The sequence below is a fragment of the Bubalus kerabau genome, chromosome 20 (assembly GCF_029407905.1).
Source record: "Bubalus kerabau isolate K-KA32 ecotype Philippines breed swamp buffalo chromosome 20, PCC_UOA_SB_1v2, whole genome shotgun sequence".
In the NCBI taxonomy this organism is placed as follows: domain Eukaryota; kingdom Metazoa; phylum Chordata; class Mammalia; order Artiodactyla; family Bovidae; genus Bubalus; species Bubalus kerabau.
The window spans coordinates 55,961,512-55,981,177 of NC_073643.1; the positions used below are offsets into that span (position 1 = coordinate 55,961,512).

At 47.6% G+C, this 19,666-nt stretch overlaps 1 protein-coding gene across 11 annotated transcripts in view; it reads left to right on the plus strand.

Moving 5' to 3' along the window:
* Positions 1–36: 36 nt before the first annotated feature.
* ZDHHC3 (zinc finger DHHC-type palmitoyltransferase 3) overlaps positions 37–19,666 on the plus strand; it is a 61,584-nt gene continuing 41,954 nt past the window's right edge. For 10 of the 11 annotated variants that reach the window (XM_055557052.1, XM_055557054.1, XM_055557061.1 and 7 more), the window contains exon 1: positions 37–283. The gene's annotated coding sequence lies outside the window, so the exon portion shown is untranslated. The remainder of the gene's footprint in view (positions 284–19,666) is intronic. The other variant, XM_055557053.1, reaches the window with a different exon arrangement.

A 19,666-nucleotide genomic window follows, 5' to 3' on the forward strand; every position in this document is an offset into this window, starting at 1 on the left:
AACCCCGCGCCCATGCGTCATCAGCCTGCGCGGCGGCCGCTCCTGCAGCTGCCGCCGCCGCCGCCGCCACCGCCGGGGAGCTCGATGGGCTTCTCCTGCGCGCCGCCCTGTGTCTGGCCGAGTCCAGGGAGCCGCGGCGCCTCGTGCCGGGGAGCCATCGCTGCAGCCCAGGGCCGGGTCCCGGGTCGAGCGCTGAAAGGGGAGCGACGACGGCAGCGGCAGCCGGAGCCCCACCGGGGGGGCCTGGGACTGGGGAACTGCCTCCGGCTTCACGGTCAGTCGGGTGAGGAAACTGGGATCGGGTGAGAAAGCTGGGGCTAGACGACAGGCGCGGGCCGGGGCCGGAGCTCGAAGGACTAGCGGTGGAAGAGGCGTGCGGCGCAGTTTGCTCAGAGCTGGAGTTGAAGTGGCCGGTCGTGTGCGTGCGTGTGTGTTGAAGAAAGAGACCAACCCCAAGTGAGAGGTGGCGGACGTCGCGATTGGCCTGAGAGAGGCTGTCTCTTGGCTGTCCTTCCTGCCTTCATGTCTTGTATTTCTCTGGCCCATGGGATGGTGGGGAGGAAAGAAGCGATCAAGCCCTCTTTAGGTCGTTCTCGGTGATAAGGATCTGGGCCGGGAGTGAATGCCAGTCTAGTCCCGAGATGTCTTCAACTGCACCCCAGGGATTCCCCCACCCCCACCCCCGCTGTCTCTGGGGCTGGCTGACCGAACGCTGACCCCCCGGAGCCTTGCAGGATCCCTATGCCCCGGATGGTTGCCGGAGCTTTGTCCCAAAGAGAGTAGAGGGGAGAGTCTTGATCAGCGCTGGCGGGAGGGTTGCGGGGGCGCAGTGCCCCGACGTCCCCAGCGCTTTCCAGCAGGGACTGGAAGCCCTGGCTTGACCGGGTGATCCCTGGAAACCGTGGACAAAAAAAAAAAAAAAAAAAAATGCCGGCCCCGGTCGTGACCAAGTAGGAATATGGGCCTTGAATAATCCAGAAAGGATACCTGCAAGGTGAATGTGGGGTCACTGAAGGAGCCCATTAAGGCGGGGTTGATAAGGCAGGAAACAGATTTTAAAGGAGCCACGTAGATAAATGGAGGAAAATTAACCCAAAATGATAGTAGCAACGAGGGCATCTGATGACTTTTCCAAGTGCCCCACTTTTGAGGAACCTCCCTGTTGTCAGAAGTGAAACTAACCCTTGACTGCTTGATCCTCCAAAGAATGGTGAAACTAACCCTTGACTGCTTGATCGTCCAAAGAATGGTTGGTGTCTCAGATAGTAGCCTCAATACAGTTTCACATATAACTCTTGGGAGCCTACTGTTAATGGGCTTTGTGCTAGCTTCTGCCCAGAGAAGCTCCCAGGCAGAGGGAAGGCTCCAGACCCAGCATAAACGTGGTGGTGAAGAGCTGTAACAGTGGCACCAGGGAACATAGTGGGATAGGGAGGTAGTATACCCTCTGAAGAGGGTATGGAGAGGAAGTACCTGCCCACATTTGAAGCACTAAACTGTGGAGCCACCAAATAAATGATCTCTGCTTAGTAGACTGGACCTTTAGTTGTTTCGGGTGTCTCTCCGTAACTCTCTGCTGGTGTACCTATAGGGAGGATGTCTTGCAGTGTTGAATTTTGCCCTCCAGGAAACTCGGAGAGGTAAACCCAGAAGGGTTTCCTCCTTCATGAGAGTACAGGTGCCCCACCTGTTGGGACAGTTGCACCTTGAGGCCTTTGTGTGATTGAACATCTGGATTCTAATGAGCACCTGGGTGATGAGATAACAGGGGACTTCTGATGTTAGAAATGGTGTCTTACACTCGAGATCTCTCAGAAAGAAGAGACCCCGGATGTGAAATTTTAATAGGTAGGATATCTAAGAGGATCGAGGGTTTAAAAAGTGGCAGCAAATAGATCAGAAAAGACAGGGAAAGAAAATTCTGAGTTTGGATACCATGGGATCATCTTTATGTAAAAATCTTTCAGTGTGTCTTTAAAACTATAGAACATACATTTGAAGTGTTTCCCAGATAAATGACTAAAGATTCTCTGCTGGAGAAGGATTGGCAGTATTTGCTAAATAACATTACAAACAATGTCTGACATGTTAGCCTAAATCAATACAAGAGATACAAACAATCGAATGTTCGTTTTAAATTCCCTGCTAAAACAATGACACCTTCACTAACTGTAGTACTTTAATGCAGCCAGAACATTTTTTATCACATTGGTTGTGATCATACATTAGATATTTCAAAACCCCATAAATTCAGAGTTCTTTTTGGTTTACTGAAGCAATTCAAAGACTGTACGTTTGCCAGAAAATCAAAACACCAAGGATGGCATATTATTCTATTAACCAGCTTGTTTTCCCATCACTGTCAGATTCTTTTGCGTGCATACTGATTTGTAGGTCTGTCTGTCCTAAATCTCTATATTCTTATTAATTATATCTAATAATAACTGAAGCATAATAGTGCTTACTATGTGCCCAACTCTGTTCTGAAACACTTCACAAAGACTAACTGATTCATTCATATTAACAATAGCCCTGTGAGGCAGGTGCTATTATCCTATTTTACAGATTGGGAAACTGAGGTACAGAGAGATTGTCTTGACCAAGGTCCCAGGTCACATAACTGGGAAGCAGTAGAGTCAGGATTTGAGAGCAGACAACCTCGCTCCCATACCTGCATGCCTAACCATCCCCTTATGCAGGTGTCCCCTTTCATTTCATTCACCAGAGTATTTGAAGGAAGCCTCAAGTGAACTTGAAGGAACCTGAGTGAACTCCCGGTGTTGGTGATGGACAGGGAGGCCTGGCGTGCTGTGATTCATGGGGTCGCAAAGAGTCGGACACGACTGAGCGACTGAACTGAACTGAACTGTGTTTCTTATAGGCTTCCCTTGTGGCTCAGCTGGTAAAGAATCCGCCTGCAATGCGGGGGATCTGGGTTCGATCCCTGGGTTGGGGAGATCCCCTGGAGAAGGGAAAGGCTACCCACTCCTGTATTCTGGCCTGGAGAATTCCACAGACTGTGTAGTCCATGGGGTCGCAAGAGTTGGACACAACTGAGCAACTTTCACTTTCACGCTTCACTTTGTGTTTCTTGTCGGTTTCCCGGGTGGCTTAGTGGTAGAGAATCCACCTGCAATGCAGGAGATATGGGTTTGATCCCTGTGTGGTGAAGAGCCCTTGGAGAAGGAAATGGCAACCCACTCCAGTTTTCTTTCCTGGGAAACCCTATGGACAGAGGAGCCTGGTGGGCTGCAGTCCATGGAGTCGAAAGAGAGTCAGACACAACTGAGCAGCTAAGCAATATATTTGTTATGGGAGTGGTAATGCCATATAAGCTATAGTTAGTTTTAATTCCAAAAGCAAGGAGTGTGTTCCTTTCTCTAGGGGAATGTTGAGGGTGGTGCTTGTAGGAAGCCCCTGTGTCTGTTTCAGCCAGCTCTTTTAGGTAAGGGGAAGGGTTACATACAGACCAAGTAGAGCTTAACTCAATGTAGGCGAGAGCCCTCAACAGCAGAGAAGGCCAGTGGATCTGGTAGAGAGGGCTGAGATAGGCGTGGAGACCCAGATTCCAGCCCCGTGCTTATTCCCAGAATAAATATCTAAGAAGCTCTTCAAACAATCAGGAAGTATTTGTTTGCATGGCTGTGTGTCCCTAGTGTTCCCGTCGGCCTGAAGTGATAAGGAAACTGCAAACACACACCTGCCTAAGAGAAGCTGAAGATTGTATTCTGACCGGGGAGCCCAGGCTCTTGAACTAGTGCATGAACAAGACAATAAAATAAAGTGCTCACTTGAGACACATGGCAATTAGATGAGAGGCCTGGCTAGAATGAGGTGCTAATTGGGCAGGCCAGGCATCAAGGGCAACAGGTAAAGAGCTGCTGTTAGCCACTGGCAGCAACAATAACTTTACAGCTGTAGAGGAAATCTGTCCCAGCTACCCTTGTTAATTACAGCAATAAAAGTCGGTTTAGGGGAGAGCTTGGGGCAGTGCTGAGTCCATGGTGCTGAAATTGCAGAGAGCTCTTAAAAGAGAGCTCTTAAGATCTCAGCAAGGGAACACTGTATTCCTGGTCTTAAGCAGAGGAAGCCAAGTTTTGGGCCTTTTCCTTTGCATTCCTCCACTTAGCAAAGCAGAGCACCAAAAAAGCAAAAGTGAGCTATTGCTGGGGACTGCCCTGGCAGACCAGTGGTTAAGACTTCGCCTTCTGAGGCAGGGGATGGAAGTTCATATCCCTGGTCAGGGAGCTAGGATCCCTCAGGCATTGTGGCCAAAAAAAACAAAACATAAAAAAAAGAAACGGTACTGTGACAAATTCAACAAAGACTTTAAAAAAATGGTCCACATCAAACCAATCTTTACCAAAAAAAAAAAAAGAGCTATTGTTTTCTCTGTAGCTCTGTTTCCTTTAAACACTTTGCACTTGTCCTGCCTCTGCCTTGTCTTAAAGAACACTCAGTATAAATAACCTGTCACAGGCCAGCAGATCTGTCTGTCTCGCTATTGTAGAAACCATGCCTTGTAATTTCAGTGATAGGAAAATTGATGGGAATACACGGGTAAAGCTTATTCTACTGTAGAGGAAGGGTCTTCCTGTGTGTTTCATGTTAAGAGAATGGCAGGGTGCTTCCCATGTCTTTCATGAGGGCATGTAGTATGAGAAAGGGGCGCTCATGTGTCCTGACGAGCCTATCTAGAAACATTTAAACACACGTACATCCCGGTGGGCTACAGTCCATGGGGTCACAAAGAGTCGGACATGACTGAGCCACTAACGCACAAACACACCCCCTGATGAAGGTGTAAAGTCTGGCCATTGACCTGTTGGGGGAACCAAGGAGGCTAATACCACTCCATCTCGGGTTTCTTCCAGTTTTGTTTGTTTGTTTTGTTTTTCATTTTTAAATCATTTCCAGAGACAAATGACCAGGTTATTACTGGCTCTCAACTGTAAAGGTAAGAAGACCACCTTGCATGTCCCACCTAATCCAGTCATTCATCTAGGCAATTCATAGTTTCCTCCGAATTAAATGGGCTTCCCTGGTGGCTCAGTAGTAAAGATTCTGCTTGTAATGCAAGAGACACGAGTCCGATCCTTGGGTCAGGAAGATCCCCTGGAGAAGGGAATGGCTACCCGCTCTATTTTCTTGCCTGGAGACTCCCAGGGACAGAGGAGCCTGGTGGGCTACAGTCCATGGGGTCACAAAGAGTCGGACACGACTGAGCACTCATAGACACACTCCAAAGTGTAACCATTCAGCTATGTAGAGACTTGTTGATTGAACTCTTCAAATTTTCTGGTCAATTTGAGACACGAATACCTCCGGTTCAGGTTCAGTGGTTGAAACGCCCTTGGGTAGGATTGCTTTTTCACCTTTGGACAGTGGCCCTAGGGGGACAAGTAGAGTTGTGGCTGCAGTTCCCTTGCAGTAAGTTTGGACTTTGCTTTGTACAGAGTGTGCATTTCTAAGTCAAGAAGGAGTAGCAGAGCATCTCAAAAGACGGGTTGGCTAGGAAGATAAGGGTCTATGCTGGAAAGACTATTGGGCATCTCTTCCAGTGAGCCAGACCTTGCCACTAACTTGCTTTGTGACTTTGAGCAGGTCAAGCTCTCTAAACCTCATTTTACACGAAAATGACCTCTCTTAGCAGGTTATAGAAGCCCCAGTAGATCTTGGATTTACAGACATTTAAACATTGAAAAGTGGTCATGTTTAATTTTATATTTTAAGACTTTCCTTTAACCACTTTCTAATGTTTGATGTATTTTAATAGTGCTTTTCCCACTCCACAAAACATTAAATGAGAGAACAAAGGAAGCGGTAATTACATGCCATATTTCATTGAAAAAATTGAACATGCTCAGGAAAATTGCTAACGGTTGTCGGTGGGTTTCTTTCTGAATATTAACAAAGAATAGGGGTAGGACGTTAAAGGATACTTTTGATAATTTAAAAAAAATCCAAGAAATTAACAGAGATGTTGAATTTGTTCCTGAGAACAGAGAAATCAGAATCTGAGCCCTGCAGCAGACCTTAGCAGTCAGCTTAGTCTTCTCTCTTACTTTATGGATGAGGAAACGGAGCCCATGGAGGGTAACTCTCTTACCCCAAATTGTGAGTTAGTGAGCAGCAAGGTGCAGAGTAGAATTCTGGCTGCTTGACTCCAAACCGAGTCTTCATTCCGCTTTCATCTGTCTCCAAAGCCCTCCAACAATTCGTCCTGGCAGACAGGGGAGGTGGACATGTGAAGCCTTGCTTCCTCGGGCCAGACTCCTCCAAGGCCCTGCTCTTGCAGGACTTACAGGACTTGGGGTAAGTGGAATCAGCAGGGACCCTCCTTGAAGCCTGGCACAAAGGTCATAACTGGTTTTCTCTTCTCCTCCCTTAATTCGTCTTTCAGATCCCTCCAAGCACTTTTGCTTTTAGTCCCTACAAAAGCCAGGTTTTTGCCTGGGTGATGTCACAGAGGCTGCATGTCTGCACATGGCACAATGTGGGGCCAGGTGCCATTTTCAGCACCCTCAGGTGGGACCCTTTGCTGGGTGCTCTCAGCCTAGCATGGGTGGGCTTTCCCTCCAAACAAGCAGCGTGCTGGAACCTGGCCCTCTTGGAAGTGTCCCCCAGCAGAAGCAGACTTTAGGGCCTCGATCTTAGGGTGACTCTTCTGGCTGAAGCTCCATAGTCCTCCTGCTCCCTCAGTTAAGGCAGGACCAGTCTTCTGAACGTTGGTTGGTGTTCAGCCAAGGCCCCACCTTAGGGCCCAAAATGCTCACGTTCAGCTCTGTGGTCTGTGAACAGCGCTGCACGTGGCCCACGCGATAGTGCCATCTCGGCCGTGACCATGTGTGGGCAAGAGATTGAAACTGTAAGTAAGCCAGGGTCACTGGCAAAAACACCAGCACCCCTCCCCCTTCTGGTTCTAGGTAATGGGCAATGTTAACGATCACAGAGAGCAGTTAAAGGTAGGCTCTGGAATGAGAACAGGCCTGGGGGTGTATCCTGTCTCCACTGCTTCCTAGCAGTGTTTTTCTTGTTTCATCGCTCGGTTCATGTCTAGCTCTTTGCGACCCCATGGCCAGTAGCCCGCCTGGCTCCTCCGTCCATGGGATTTCCCAGCAGTGTGAACATAGGCTGAAGTGAAGTGAAGTGAAGTCGCTCAGTCACGTCCGACTCTTTGCGACCCCATGGCCTGTAGCCCGCCAGGCTCCTCTGTCCATGGGATTTCCCAGCAGTGTGAACATAGGCTGAAGTGAAGTGAAGTTGCTCAGTCGTGTCCGACTCTTTGCGACCCCGTGGCCTGTAGCCCACCAGGCTCCTCTGTCCGTGGAATTTCCCAGCAGTGTGAACATAGGCTAATCTTCCCTAAAAGAGGGTGGGAAAGTGCGTGCTTATCCTACAAGGTAGGACGGGAGGCTCGAGCAGGCTAAGTGTCCAGCATAGAGCCCAGTAGGTGAGACCTTCAGTGAGAGTCAGGGCCCTGCTCCACTTTCCATGTGGTCTGTGCTGGAGCAGCAGCCAAGCCAGATGCCCATCTCGGAACCTACCCTGACAGAGGCCAAGGGCAGGTCAGTGTCAAGTGAGAACCATTCACCTGATTTCAGAGGGTTCCACATACTTAGAGAGTGTCAAACGGGCTGACAGATATTAATTGGCTAGCTAAATCAGTAAGATGCTTTTGCTTTTTTAAAGGTTTTCCCTACTGGGTTGCAGACTTCCTGGAAGGAGGGGTTAATGTAGGGTGATGGCCGCATAAGCAACTAGTAGATGATGTTTAGTCGCTCAGTCGTGTCTGACTCTTTGCGACCCTGGGGACTGTAGCCCGCCAGGCTCCTCTGTCCATGGGATTTCCCAGGCAAGAATACCAGAGTGGGTTGCCGTTTCCTTCTCCAGAAGATCTTTCCAACCCAGGGATAGAACCCGCATTGGCAGATAGATTCTTTACCTTTGAGCCACCGGGGAAGCCCAATTATTCGATATCATCCATTAGACCTAGAAAGGAAGTTAGCCACCTCTCTAACTGTTCTTTGGAAACCAACTGACTCCTTGAGCTTCGTTTCTTTATCCATCTGTAGAGGAGCCTGGGCTAGAGTCTGGAAGGGGTCAGCTAGTCCCAGCAGTCTCTTCCCGAAAGGCTGTGGATTTGAGGGCCAGGTGCTTTGCCCCATTAAAGAGACAGCCCATTGGCAGTGAAATGGCTCACAGAAGAAAGAAGGCTCCTTTTTTTTTTTTTAACAGTATTATAAGCTCCTAGGAGTGGAAGGAAAGTCTGCTTAGTGTCCATTTCTCAGGTTCTTAAAAGAGAGCCACAAAGTTTAGAGAACTGGTTGTCCCCAGTCGCTTGAAAGATAACATTAAAGCTAAGTTTCATTTAATGCCGTGACCTCTCCTTAGCACCATGAAATGTGTGCGAGGAAGTAGGAAGCAGAACTCGTGTATTCTGCTTGGTCATTCTCCTGGCCCCCTCTTGCAAAAAAAAAAAAGAGAGAGAGAGAGAGAAAGGAAGAGCAGCCACGTACCATTTTCAAAATGTGGTCTGTGGAGGCAGGCGGAGCTGGTTTTGGATCCTGGTTTTCTCTGACCTGGGGAATATTATTAAAAGCCTCTACACCTCGTTCTTTCCATCTCTACGACGACTGATAAAAGCTATTGTGCTAGGCTGGCCTGAGAGCTGAGAGCTGCTGGTTTGTGTGCATCCTTGGTCTTAACGGGCGCGCGGTTCCTGTTAGTGCCCACCACCGTTCTTCATCTGAAAGCAGAAGAGCTTGGCTAAAATCTATTAAATGGTCTTTATGGTTCTTCCTCACTCCAAAATTCTGACTCAGATAGCAACTGTTTTTACCAGTTGATCTCATATGTGGTCTTGTTTTAATATTTTTCTCATCGTGGCAACATATGATAAAACATGCCCATAACCCAAATGAATGGTAGTTTCTACTGATTCCCTGTGATTCTGACATGGATTGAGTGTGTGTGTGCGTGTGTTAGTTTTTCAGTCGTGTCTGACTCTTTGCGACTCCATGGACTGTACCTGCCAGGCTCCTCTGTCCATGGGATTCTCCAGGCCAGAATACTGGAGTGGGTTGCCATTTCCTTCCCCAGGGGATCTTCCCAACCCAGGGATCGAATTCAGGTCTCCCTCATTGCAGGCAGATTCTTTACCATCTGAGCCACCAGGGAAGCCCGTGACATAGATTATGTCATCCTGTATGTGGGTGTGGGTGTGTGTGTGTGTGTGTTTTTTTTTTTTTAATAGATCCAGAAAGCCCAGAGGCAGTACACCAGCCAGCTTTAGTACAGTAGTACTCAGTTGTAGTAAGCGGAGGAACTGTTAGCCTCCATGAGTTTTCAAATCCAAAACTTTTTTCTGAAATGGAGACTCATTGTTGGGAGTCTGAGTTTGTACATGAGTGGGTTTTATAAGAAGGTGTCTGATTATGAGACAAGAAGGCCACTTTAGCTTACCGACCACTTCCTGGTTCCCTTAGTGAATTTTAATGTGTATAGGATTGCTTTTGGGGTATGATGTGTTTCTTTTCTTTCTTTCTTCCTCTCTCTCCCTCCCCGCTCCTTCCTCCCCTCCCTCTCTCCCTCCTTTCCTTTCTTTTCTTCTGTTTTTGTTGAAGTTAAGTATGACAGAGACAGGAGGCAGGCAGGGGAAGCCAGACCCTCGTATATAGAGAGACACCGTGTAGACCCCTTGGTCAAGACCCAGAACAGGCCAGCAGCTCTGCCTGTCTGGATGCCTTCCCGGCCTGGCAGGGTACAGTGCAAAGGGGAAGATAAGGCACCTTGCCTTTGGACCACATGCTTACCTTTGGGAAAAACTTGAGTGACTCGTTCTGGTTTTTTATGAAGCATTTCAAACATAGTGCTTCATGGCTCATTCTTTTCTGAGAATCATCTAAACATGGGTATAAAATTTACAATCCTTTTGGATCAGTATGCAAATTAACCGAAATTTTAAGTAAAGAAATAGATAAATCCATTTTTTACTTAATCAGATTCTTTTCCAAAGCTTCCAGGGAATGGACCTTTTATTCATCTTTGCAGTTGCAGGGCTGGCTTGTGAATACTTTCCTACTTGAAGTTCATTCTTCTAAAACATGAGAGGTTCTGAATCTATACAGTTCCAAGATCTGCTTGTATGCTGTGCTTGGATGCATGTGTATACACGAGACCGTGAGTGGGTGTGGTGTTTTTGGAAGGGAATCCTCACAAAGTTCTTTGAGTTGCCTATAGGACTTCGGTTTATATCTAGCTAAGCCGTGTGTGTGTGTGTGTGTGTGTGTGTGTGTGTGTGTGTGCATGCGTGCGTGCATGTATACATGTGTATGTATATGTGTGTATGTATTCATGCATGAGCACTCAGTCATATCTGACTCTTTTCAACCCCATGGACTGTAGCCCGCCAGGCTCCTCTGTCTGTGAGATTTCCCAGGCAAGAATACTGGAGTGGGTTGCCATTTCCTTCTCCAGGGGATCTTCCTGACCCAGGCATCAATTCCACATCTCTTGTGTCTCCTGTATTGGCAGGCGGGTTCTCTACCAGCTGAGCCACCAGGGAAACCCATGACTTTAGTGTAGTATCTTGTCTCAGGAAAACAGCTGGCAATCTGAGAGGGTCTGGAGTTCTTTGGATATTCATTAGATCAAGAACAGTAGATATTTGGGGGCTCTAATAATCTGATACTGAATTTTTATGTAATGGTCATGCCTTTGACCCTTGTTCACAAAGCATGGACTTTTGGTCAGTTTTCTTAGGCCAGGTGATAGATTTATAAGGATTTGCCCCTCACTCAACAAATAATGATTAATGGAACTTCCCTGGTGGTCCACTGGCTAAAACCCAGGGGGCCTGGGTTCAATCCCTTGTCAGGGAACTAGATCCCGCATGCCACAACTGAGACCTGGTGCAGCCAAATAAATATTTTTTAAAAAGTAAATAAAGTGATTAACTACAGGCATATAGCTGGACTCTGCCCATCACTAAGTGTCAGCACTGGGCCGGGCCAGGAGTCTCGCCTGGCCAACAACCAGCTGTGGGCCACAGTGGAACGGGGCCGTGAGCTTGGCCTATGAGTCACCACTTTGAAACCCTTTGAGCTGCCCAGCCATGGATAGGCAGCATGGACCTGAGTCCTGAGTGCTATACTGCAAGGGCTCTCGGGACCCTCGGTGGCATTTCACTAAGTACATTTTTGTCTGCTTATCTGAATTTGTGGAAGGGCACAGTTGTGGTCAAGCATAAGGAAGCACATGTGTTACAGCTGGATCTGGGGGCCATTCTCTGGACCAGAAACAGTGGCGTTTTTTGGACGTTAGCACTCATGTCAGTCATTTCTTGATTTTTGCTTCTGAATCTCCAAGAAGGAAGATGAGATGATTTCCTGAGACTTCCCACACACTACCCCCCACCGCAGAGCTCAGATTGTCATTCTGGACACCATCTGCCTTATCATCGGTTTCACTATCTCTGGGGAGCTCCACCTGTGGGCCTGCGACTCTCTCTGCTTTACTTCCGTGGCCCCAAGGCTTACTCCTTTTACCTTTCTGGCCCTTGGGTGCGCTCCTCTGTCGGGAGGGGAGAATAGTTACTTTGGGCTTGAATTACTAACATGTGAGAAAGCCATCTTTCTTTATTTTAATTACCGTGGTTCATACCTTTGTATTCTTTTTAAAACTTGGTTATTTCTTTGCTTGGCTGCATCAGGTCTTAGCTGTGGCCCGTGATCGCCGTTGCACCACGTGGGGTCTTTCGGTGCACAACAGACGCTCTGGTTGTGGCGCACGGGCTCAGTGGCTGTGCTGCTCTGGCTTAGCTGCCCTCGGCACGTGGGATCCCAGTTCCCCAATCGGGGATCGCACCCACGTCCCCTGCATTGAGAGGTGACTCTTAACCACTGGACCATCAGTGGTTAAGCCATCTATTTTTAATGCTACAAAACCCTTGACCAAAAATATACAATTTTATTAAGCTTCCCAGATTTGCATTTTTGACAGATTAAAAGGTTTGTGGTGACCCTGCGTTGAGCAAAGTCTGTTGGTACCATTTTCCAGCAGCATTTCCTCTCTGTATCATATTGTGGTAATTCTTGCAATATTTCAAGCTTTTTCATTATTATTGTGTTTTCTGTGGTGACCTGCAATCAGTGATCTTTGGCGTTACGACTGTGGCACTCTGAAGGCTCAGTCAGTTCAGCCGCTCGCTTGTGTCCGACTCTTTGCAGCCCCCATGGACGCAGCACGCCAGGCTGGCCTCTCCACCACCAGCTCCTGGAGCTTGCTCAAACTCGTGTCCATTGAGTCGGTGATGCCATCCAACCATGTCATGCTCTGTCGTCCCCTTCTCCTCCTGCCTTCAGTCTTTCTCAGCATTAGGGTTTTTCCCAAGGAGTCAGTTCTTCACATCAGGTGGCCAAACTATTGGAGTTTCAGCTTTAGCATCAGTCCTTCCAATGAATATTCAGGACTGATTTCCTTTAGGATTGACTTGTTTGATCTCCTTGCAGTCCAAGGGACTCTCAAGAATCTTCTCCAACACCACAGTTCAGAAGCATCAGTTCTTCGGTGCTTAGCTTTCTTTATAGTTCAACTCTCACATCCATACACGACTATTGGAAAAACCAAAGCTTTGACTAGACAGACCTTTGTTGGCAAAGTAATGTCTCTGCTTTTTAATATGTTGTCTAGGTTTGTTATAGCTTTTCTTCCAAGGAGCAAGCGTCTTTTAATTTCATGGCTGCAGTCACCATCTGCAATGATTTTGGAGCCCAAGAAAATAAAGTCTGTCACTGTTTCCATTGTTTCCCCATCTATTTGCCATGAAGTGATGGGATGGAATGCCAGGATCTTTGTGTTTTGAACGTTGAGTTTTAAGCCAACTTTTTCACTCTCCTTTTTCACTTTCATCAAGAGGCTCTTTAGTTCTTCTTCGCTTTCTGCCATAAAAGTGGTGTCATCTGTGTATTGGAGATTATTGATATTTCTCCCGGCAATCATGATTCCAGCTTGTGCTTCATCCAGCTCGGCATTTCACATGATGTGCTCTGAATATAAGTTAAATAAGCAGGGTGACAATATACAGCCTTGATGTACTCCTTTCCCAATTTGGAACCAGTCTGTTGTTCCATGTCTGGTTCTAACTGTTGCTTCTTGACCTGCATTCAGATGTCTCAGGAGACAGGTCAGGTGGTCTGGTATTCCCATCTCTTGAAGAATTTTCCACAGTTTGTTGTGATCTATACAAACGCTTTGGCGTAATCAATAAAGCAGAAATAGATGTTTTTCTGGAATTCTCTTGCTTTTTCGATGATCCAGCGGATGTTGGCAATTTGATCTCTGCTTCCTCTGCCCTTTCTAAATCCAGCTTGAACATCTGGAAAGTTCTTAGTTCATGTACTGTTGAAGCCTGGCTTGGCGAATTTTGAGCATTATGTTGCTAATGTGTGAGATGAGTGCAATTGTGCGGTAGTTTGAGCATTCTTTTGCATTGCCTTTCTTTGGGATTGGAATGAAAACTGACCTTTTCCAGTCCTGTGGCCACTGCTGAGTTTTCCAAATTTGCTGGCATATTGAGTGCAGCACTTTCACAGCATCATCTTTCAGGATTTGAAATAGCTCAACTGGAATTCCATCACCTCCACTAGCTTTGTTCGTAATGATGCTTTCTAAGGCCCACTTGACTTCCCATTCCAGGATGTCTGGCTCTAGGTGAGTGATCACACCATCGTGGTTATCTGGGTCATACAGATCTTTTTTGAATAGTTTTTCTGTGTATTCTTGCCATCTCTTCTTAATATCTTCTGCTTCTGTTAGGTCCATATCACTTCTGTCCTTTACTGTGCCCATCTTTGCATGAAATGTTCCCTTGGTATCTCTAATTTTCTTGAAGAGATCTCTAGTCTTTCCCTGAAAGGCTCAGTTGATAGCATTTTTTTTTTTCTAGCAGTAATATATTTTTAAATAAGATATGCACATTGTTTTTTAGACATACTATTGCACACTTAAGACTACAAGATAGTATAAAAATAACTTTTATATGCAATAGGAACACAAAAAAATCATAGGCTCACTTTGGTGTAATATTCACTTTGTTGAAGTGGTCTCGAACCAAGCCCACAGTATCCTAGCTCTGCCTGTAATTAAAACTGCAAATGATCACTGCTCTCAGTCTTTCTTTGGAAAACTGGTATCCCCTTACAAGAAGAGAAGACCTAGTTCCTCCAAACCAGAGCTGAGGCCTGTTGCCTTAGTGCCTCCCTGGGCTCGATGGCCTCTGGTCTCAGAGCCCTCTCGTTCGTCTTGCCTGTCACTGCTGCCATTGCCTTGCTCGAGTGTGGACATGTTCCCCTCACAACTTTCTTCAGAAGCTTTAGTGGTTCACCAGAACCTCCAGGGTGAACTCCCAACTCATGAAATCCAGGCCTTCTAAAACACAACCTACTCCCTACTTTTAAAGCTACCTTGTTCCCAACAAAGCCCGCATATGCGCATGCTCACGCATCCAGGCCTGGACACCCAGCCGTCCCCCAGCACTGCGCCCGGCCCCCCAGCACTGCCCGGCCCCCCAGCACTGCGTCTCTTCCTGCCAGGTCCCCGCCCCCTTGACTTTGAGCGCCCTGCTCTCATCCCTCGCCTCTGAAGTCCTTGCTTCGGAGAAGTCTGTTTATCTCAGTTCTGGGTTGTGTGTGTGTGTGGGGTGCATTGGGTTTTTTTGGGCTACTGTTTGCCTCTCTGTTGTGCTGTTCATTAGACACCTATGTGTTAGGATTATCATGGGGTGTGTCTGTCTGGTTTGTGAAGGAGCCATTGATTCGAGCACTCACTCAAGCCATATACCAAGATACAAAGCTAAACAGACTGGGACTTGCAGTTTAGTAGAAAAAAGCAGATGGGACTGTCTTACCAGATTGGGGGCTGTGGGAGGGCAGGGCAGGGCCCGACCAGAGCAGCTCACTACACACAATTGTCCTCATCACTGCTGAGTGTGCGCCCCCAACACAGCCCCTAGCGCTTAGTGGTTGCACCATGCATTTTGAGTTGAAATGAAGAGAGGAGGCTTGAGCAAGCAAACAGGGGCCAGGGCATGGGGTGCAGAGGGCCGTGAGGGAGACTGCAGGAAGTGGCCCCTTCTGAGTGAGGTCTGAGCAGGCTGGCCGGAGTGGTGCAGGGGCTTCGGGGACCCACTAGCCTCCCTGTGGGCCTGCCCCCAAGGCTGAGCCGCCAGTCCTGCCCGTTTCTGCTTACACGAGGACTCAGGTCGGGAGTGGGTCTTTGACAAAGAGCCTCAGCCCCAAGGATGGACATTTCCCTAACTGGAAAAGGAAAAGAGCGCTGTGTTTCCTGTTGTCCGTTGTTACTAGCAGCAGGGTGAAGGGAATGTGTACAGTTTGCTTTTCATGGTGGGTTTCCCCCCACATTTCTCAAATTTTCAGTTGGCTAACATAAGGAAAGGATACCGAAAGCTCAGCTTCTCTGTACACTGCTGCTGAATCGAATCCCGGGGACCGAGATTTGGGTGAAGTAGAAATGAGTGACTTTATTGCTTCGCCAGGCAAAAGGGGACACAGCAGGCTTGTGCCCTCAAAACCGTGTGTCCCAGCTTAGGAAAGATAGTGAGAATTTTATCATAGGAATTGTTCAAAGAGGGCCTGGTCAGCTCGTGGGCATTTCTTCTGATGGGCTGGTGGTGAGGTCCAGTAGCGGTCAACATCACCTTTCAGGTCCAACTGGTCTGGGGTCTGCATGCTTGTGGGCAGCCTACCATTACCTTCTCCCACCTGGAGGGTTCAGTACCTGCAGACTAGCTCAAAGTCACCGTTTATGTATCCTGTGATGGGGACGCAGGACTCTGCTCCAAGGCTGCCCTTGGCTGTTTGCTCCTCTCTGGTCTCACATCCTCTCCCTTCCCTGATTAACAACTGCATGCACCTGCCCCTTGGAACTCAGGAAGGTCCTGGAGGCTGAGTGAAGGTTGTTTCCTGTAATCAGAGAAATGGGGGGACACAGGCCTTGTGCCCAGGAGCCCCACAGGGCCCTGCTTGGTATCAGAAAGCTGCTTCTGCCGCTTTTGGAGGGGCTGGGGGTGAAGTAGAGTTTTTAGAGCAGCATGTCTTCCTGGGTTTTGACTGGACTACTTGAAGCTCTAAAGTGTGGGTTGGAACATGCTCTTCAGTTCAGCTCTTAGTGTCTGGCTCTGCAGGTGTACCCTTGCTGGGGTCCTTGCCTGGATCTCAGGCTCCCACTCACCAGTGAGGGGCAGAGCAAACACAGCACCTCTGTCCAGCCTTTGGTCTCACGTTGTCTGAAGGTGACACATGTGGAACCGCGAGTACGAGTCACAGCCCCTCTATTTCACGGTCCTGCCGAGGGCACCCTCCACCGTCTGCAACATGGCTGCAGCCCTGAGAGTGATCACACGAGGCCTCCAAGAGGTGGGCCTAGGACCACCCGTCTCATGCATTTTCCTCTCGTACTTGTGTAATGAACACAGGTAGTAGGTGGTTACAATGTGCCAGGCCCTGGGCTAATGGAAAGGCAAGGCTCCCCGCCCGCAAGGACTGTGTGGTAGGAGAGCATAGCAAGTGTCCTAAGGCCTGTTACCTAAAGTGAATACCTTTCTTCTATAAACAAGTCTAGCAAGACTTACCCACTCCAGTGTTTTTGCCTGGAGAATCCCAGGGACGGGGAAGCCTGTTGGGCTGTCGTCTATGGGGTCACACAGAGTCAGACATGACTGAAGCGACTTAGCAGCAGCAGCAAGACTTAGTTTTCTTTGCTTTTCCAGCCCACAGCCAAATAGCAGTAGTAAATAAAGGGTATATTGGGGGTAGCCGTAGACACAGAAATGACAGCCAGGAATGGAGGGGGAAGACGAACAGCCACAGGAAGGAGACCCCAGAATTAGAATTGGAATAGTCTTCACGGGCCAGCTGGTTAAAACCGAGAGCACGGTGAATCTCTGCCCCCCTGAGGACATCATGACCTAACACACTCCAGTAACTGATGTTCCCAGTAATGACTCTAAATCATTCCAAAGAAATGGATGGCTACTGTGCTTAAGACAAAAGCAGCTCTAATGTATATTTTTTGTTGTTTTTGATTTTACTTGTATTTTTAAGATTTCCAACTTAACCATCCAAATGGTTAAAATGTGTTTCTGCTTAGGAACAAACCACAGTTGCCTCGGAGATTTACTTATGTGGAAGGACCTGTTCCTCAGGAAAATCACACATATGGAACACAACTCGGGTTTAATCATGTGGTCGCCACATGACTGGTGGTGGCTCAGGTGGTCAAGACTCTGCCTATAATGCAGGAGACCCAGGTTCGGTCCCAGGGTTGGGAAGATCTCCTGGAGAAAGGAATGGCTACCCGCTCCAGTATTCTTGCCTGGAGAATCCCATGGGCAGAGGACACTGGCAGTCTACAGTCCATGGAGTTGCAGAGAGGCGGACATGACTGAGTGGCTAACACTTTCACTTTTCACAATAAGAATGAGCAGTTGTCAGAGGACAGATAGAATACAGTCAACGACTCTGAAAATATACTCACTGGAAGTATATAAGTTGTAGAAGCGTTGCTCTAAATTTGTCTGTTTCCATCAGAGCTCTTGGGTGAGTACACGTGTCAGTGAGAGAGACTGCTTTGAAATGAATCTTTTTTTCTGAGCAGTGGGTCTCAACAGAGGGCTTAAAATAGTCAGTAAATTATGTTGCAAACAGATGTGCTGTTGGTCCAGCTTTGTTTCCATGTATAGAGCACAGGCAGAGTAGATCCAGCGTGAGTCTTAAGGACCTTGGGATTTTCAGAATGGCGAATGAGCATTGGCTTCAACTTCAAGTCACCAGCTTACTTGGCCTCTGACAAGAGAGTCAGCCGGTCCTTGGAAGCTTTGAAGTGAGGCACTGACTCCTCTCGAGCTACGGGAAGTCCTAGACGGCATCCTCTCCTGATGGAGGGTGTTCGGTCTACACTGGCAATCTGTTCCGTAGTGTAGCCACCTTCACGAGCTGCCGCAGCCGGACCTTCTGGGTGACGTGCTGACGTAGCTCCCGTCAGCACCTGCTGCTTCACCTCGCACTTTCATGTTATGGAGATGGCTTCTTAACTTACACGCCATGAATCAAACCCTGCCAAGCTCAGACTTTTCTTCTGCAGCGGCCTCGCCTCTCGAAGCCTTCACAGAAATGAAGAGAGATAAGGCCTTGCTCTGAATTAGGCTTTTGCTTGCAGGAATGTTATGGCTGGTTTGATCTTCCATCCAGAGCACTAAAACTCTCTCCATTTGGCAGTAAGGCAGTTTCGCTTGTTTATCATTTGTGTGTTCACTGGAGTAGCACTTTTCATTTTCCTCAAGAACGTTTCCTTTGCATTCACAACTTGACTGTTTCATGCAAGCCGGTCTGTCTCAGCTTTTGAAATGTCTTCCTTACTAGGCTTAATCATTTCTAGCTTTTGATTTAAAGTGAGAGGACATGCTACTCTTCCTTTCATTTGAACACTTAGAGGCCATTGGAGGCTGATTGATTGGCCTAATTTCAATGTTATTGTATCTCAGGGAATAGAGAGGCACAGGGGGAGTTAGAGAGAGGGGCAAACAGCAGCGTCGTGGAGCAGTCAGAACACCAGAACGTTCACCATTTAAGTTTGCCGTCTTATATGGGGGGTTGTTCACGCTGACCTGAAACAACAAAATAGTCATATCAAAGATTGCTGATCTCAGGTCACCATAACAATAAAATAATAATGAAAAGGCTTGAAATGTCATGGGGATTATGAAAGTGTAGAGACAAAGTGAGAGGATGCTGTTGGAAAAATGACACAAGTAGACTTGCTCAACGCAGGGTTGCCACAGACATTCAATTTGTAAAGAGATGTAGTATTTGCGTTTCTTATAGCGTAATAAAGTGAAGTGAAATAAAACAAGGCATACCTGTATTTTTTTTAGTGAGTAACAACTATCCCAGAACCAGCAAACTTCTGGAAAGAGCCAGACTAAATACTTGAAGCTAATGAGTCTTTCCATCACAGCTGCTCAGCCTTGCTATTATAATGCAGAACAGACATAGACCCTATAATATGTGTAATCAAAGTGTGGCGGTGGTCCAATAAAACCCTACTGGTTTAGAGCTTAGACAGCAATCGTCGGGGCCTGGGTGATATGCATACAAATCAGTATAGCAACAGGAAAAACCAGGAGAACCCTTGCATTTGGACATTGTCAAAATGGTGAGCCTTGATCAGCTCTTGAATCATAATGAAATTTCAGCTTTTCGTTTGTTGGGCTTGGGTTGTGCAGAGTCTGGAAGTTTAGAATCTCCCTGCCGTGGGTCAGCTCCCTGATGGCCCCGGTTCTCAATCTCCTGCTGCCCTTCTCTTCGGTGCTGCAGACGGTACCCCTGCATCTTCTAATGCTTCGAAGTCATCCCTGGCAACACCGATCGCCACTATCTTGTGAAGAGCACAAGGCTGCATTATTGGAAAACTCTGGTTGAATATGATAGTCACTCTGAATATTTGTTGAGTCGGTGTTCCTTTTTTTAAATTCTTTTTTCAGTGTTCCTTTGGACATGCACGCAATCCACATTACCTGCCTTTCAGCCATTACTTCTCTGCCAGCCTGGGAGGGGAGGCCCTGGCCTTATTCTTTCCCTGTTAGTCT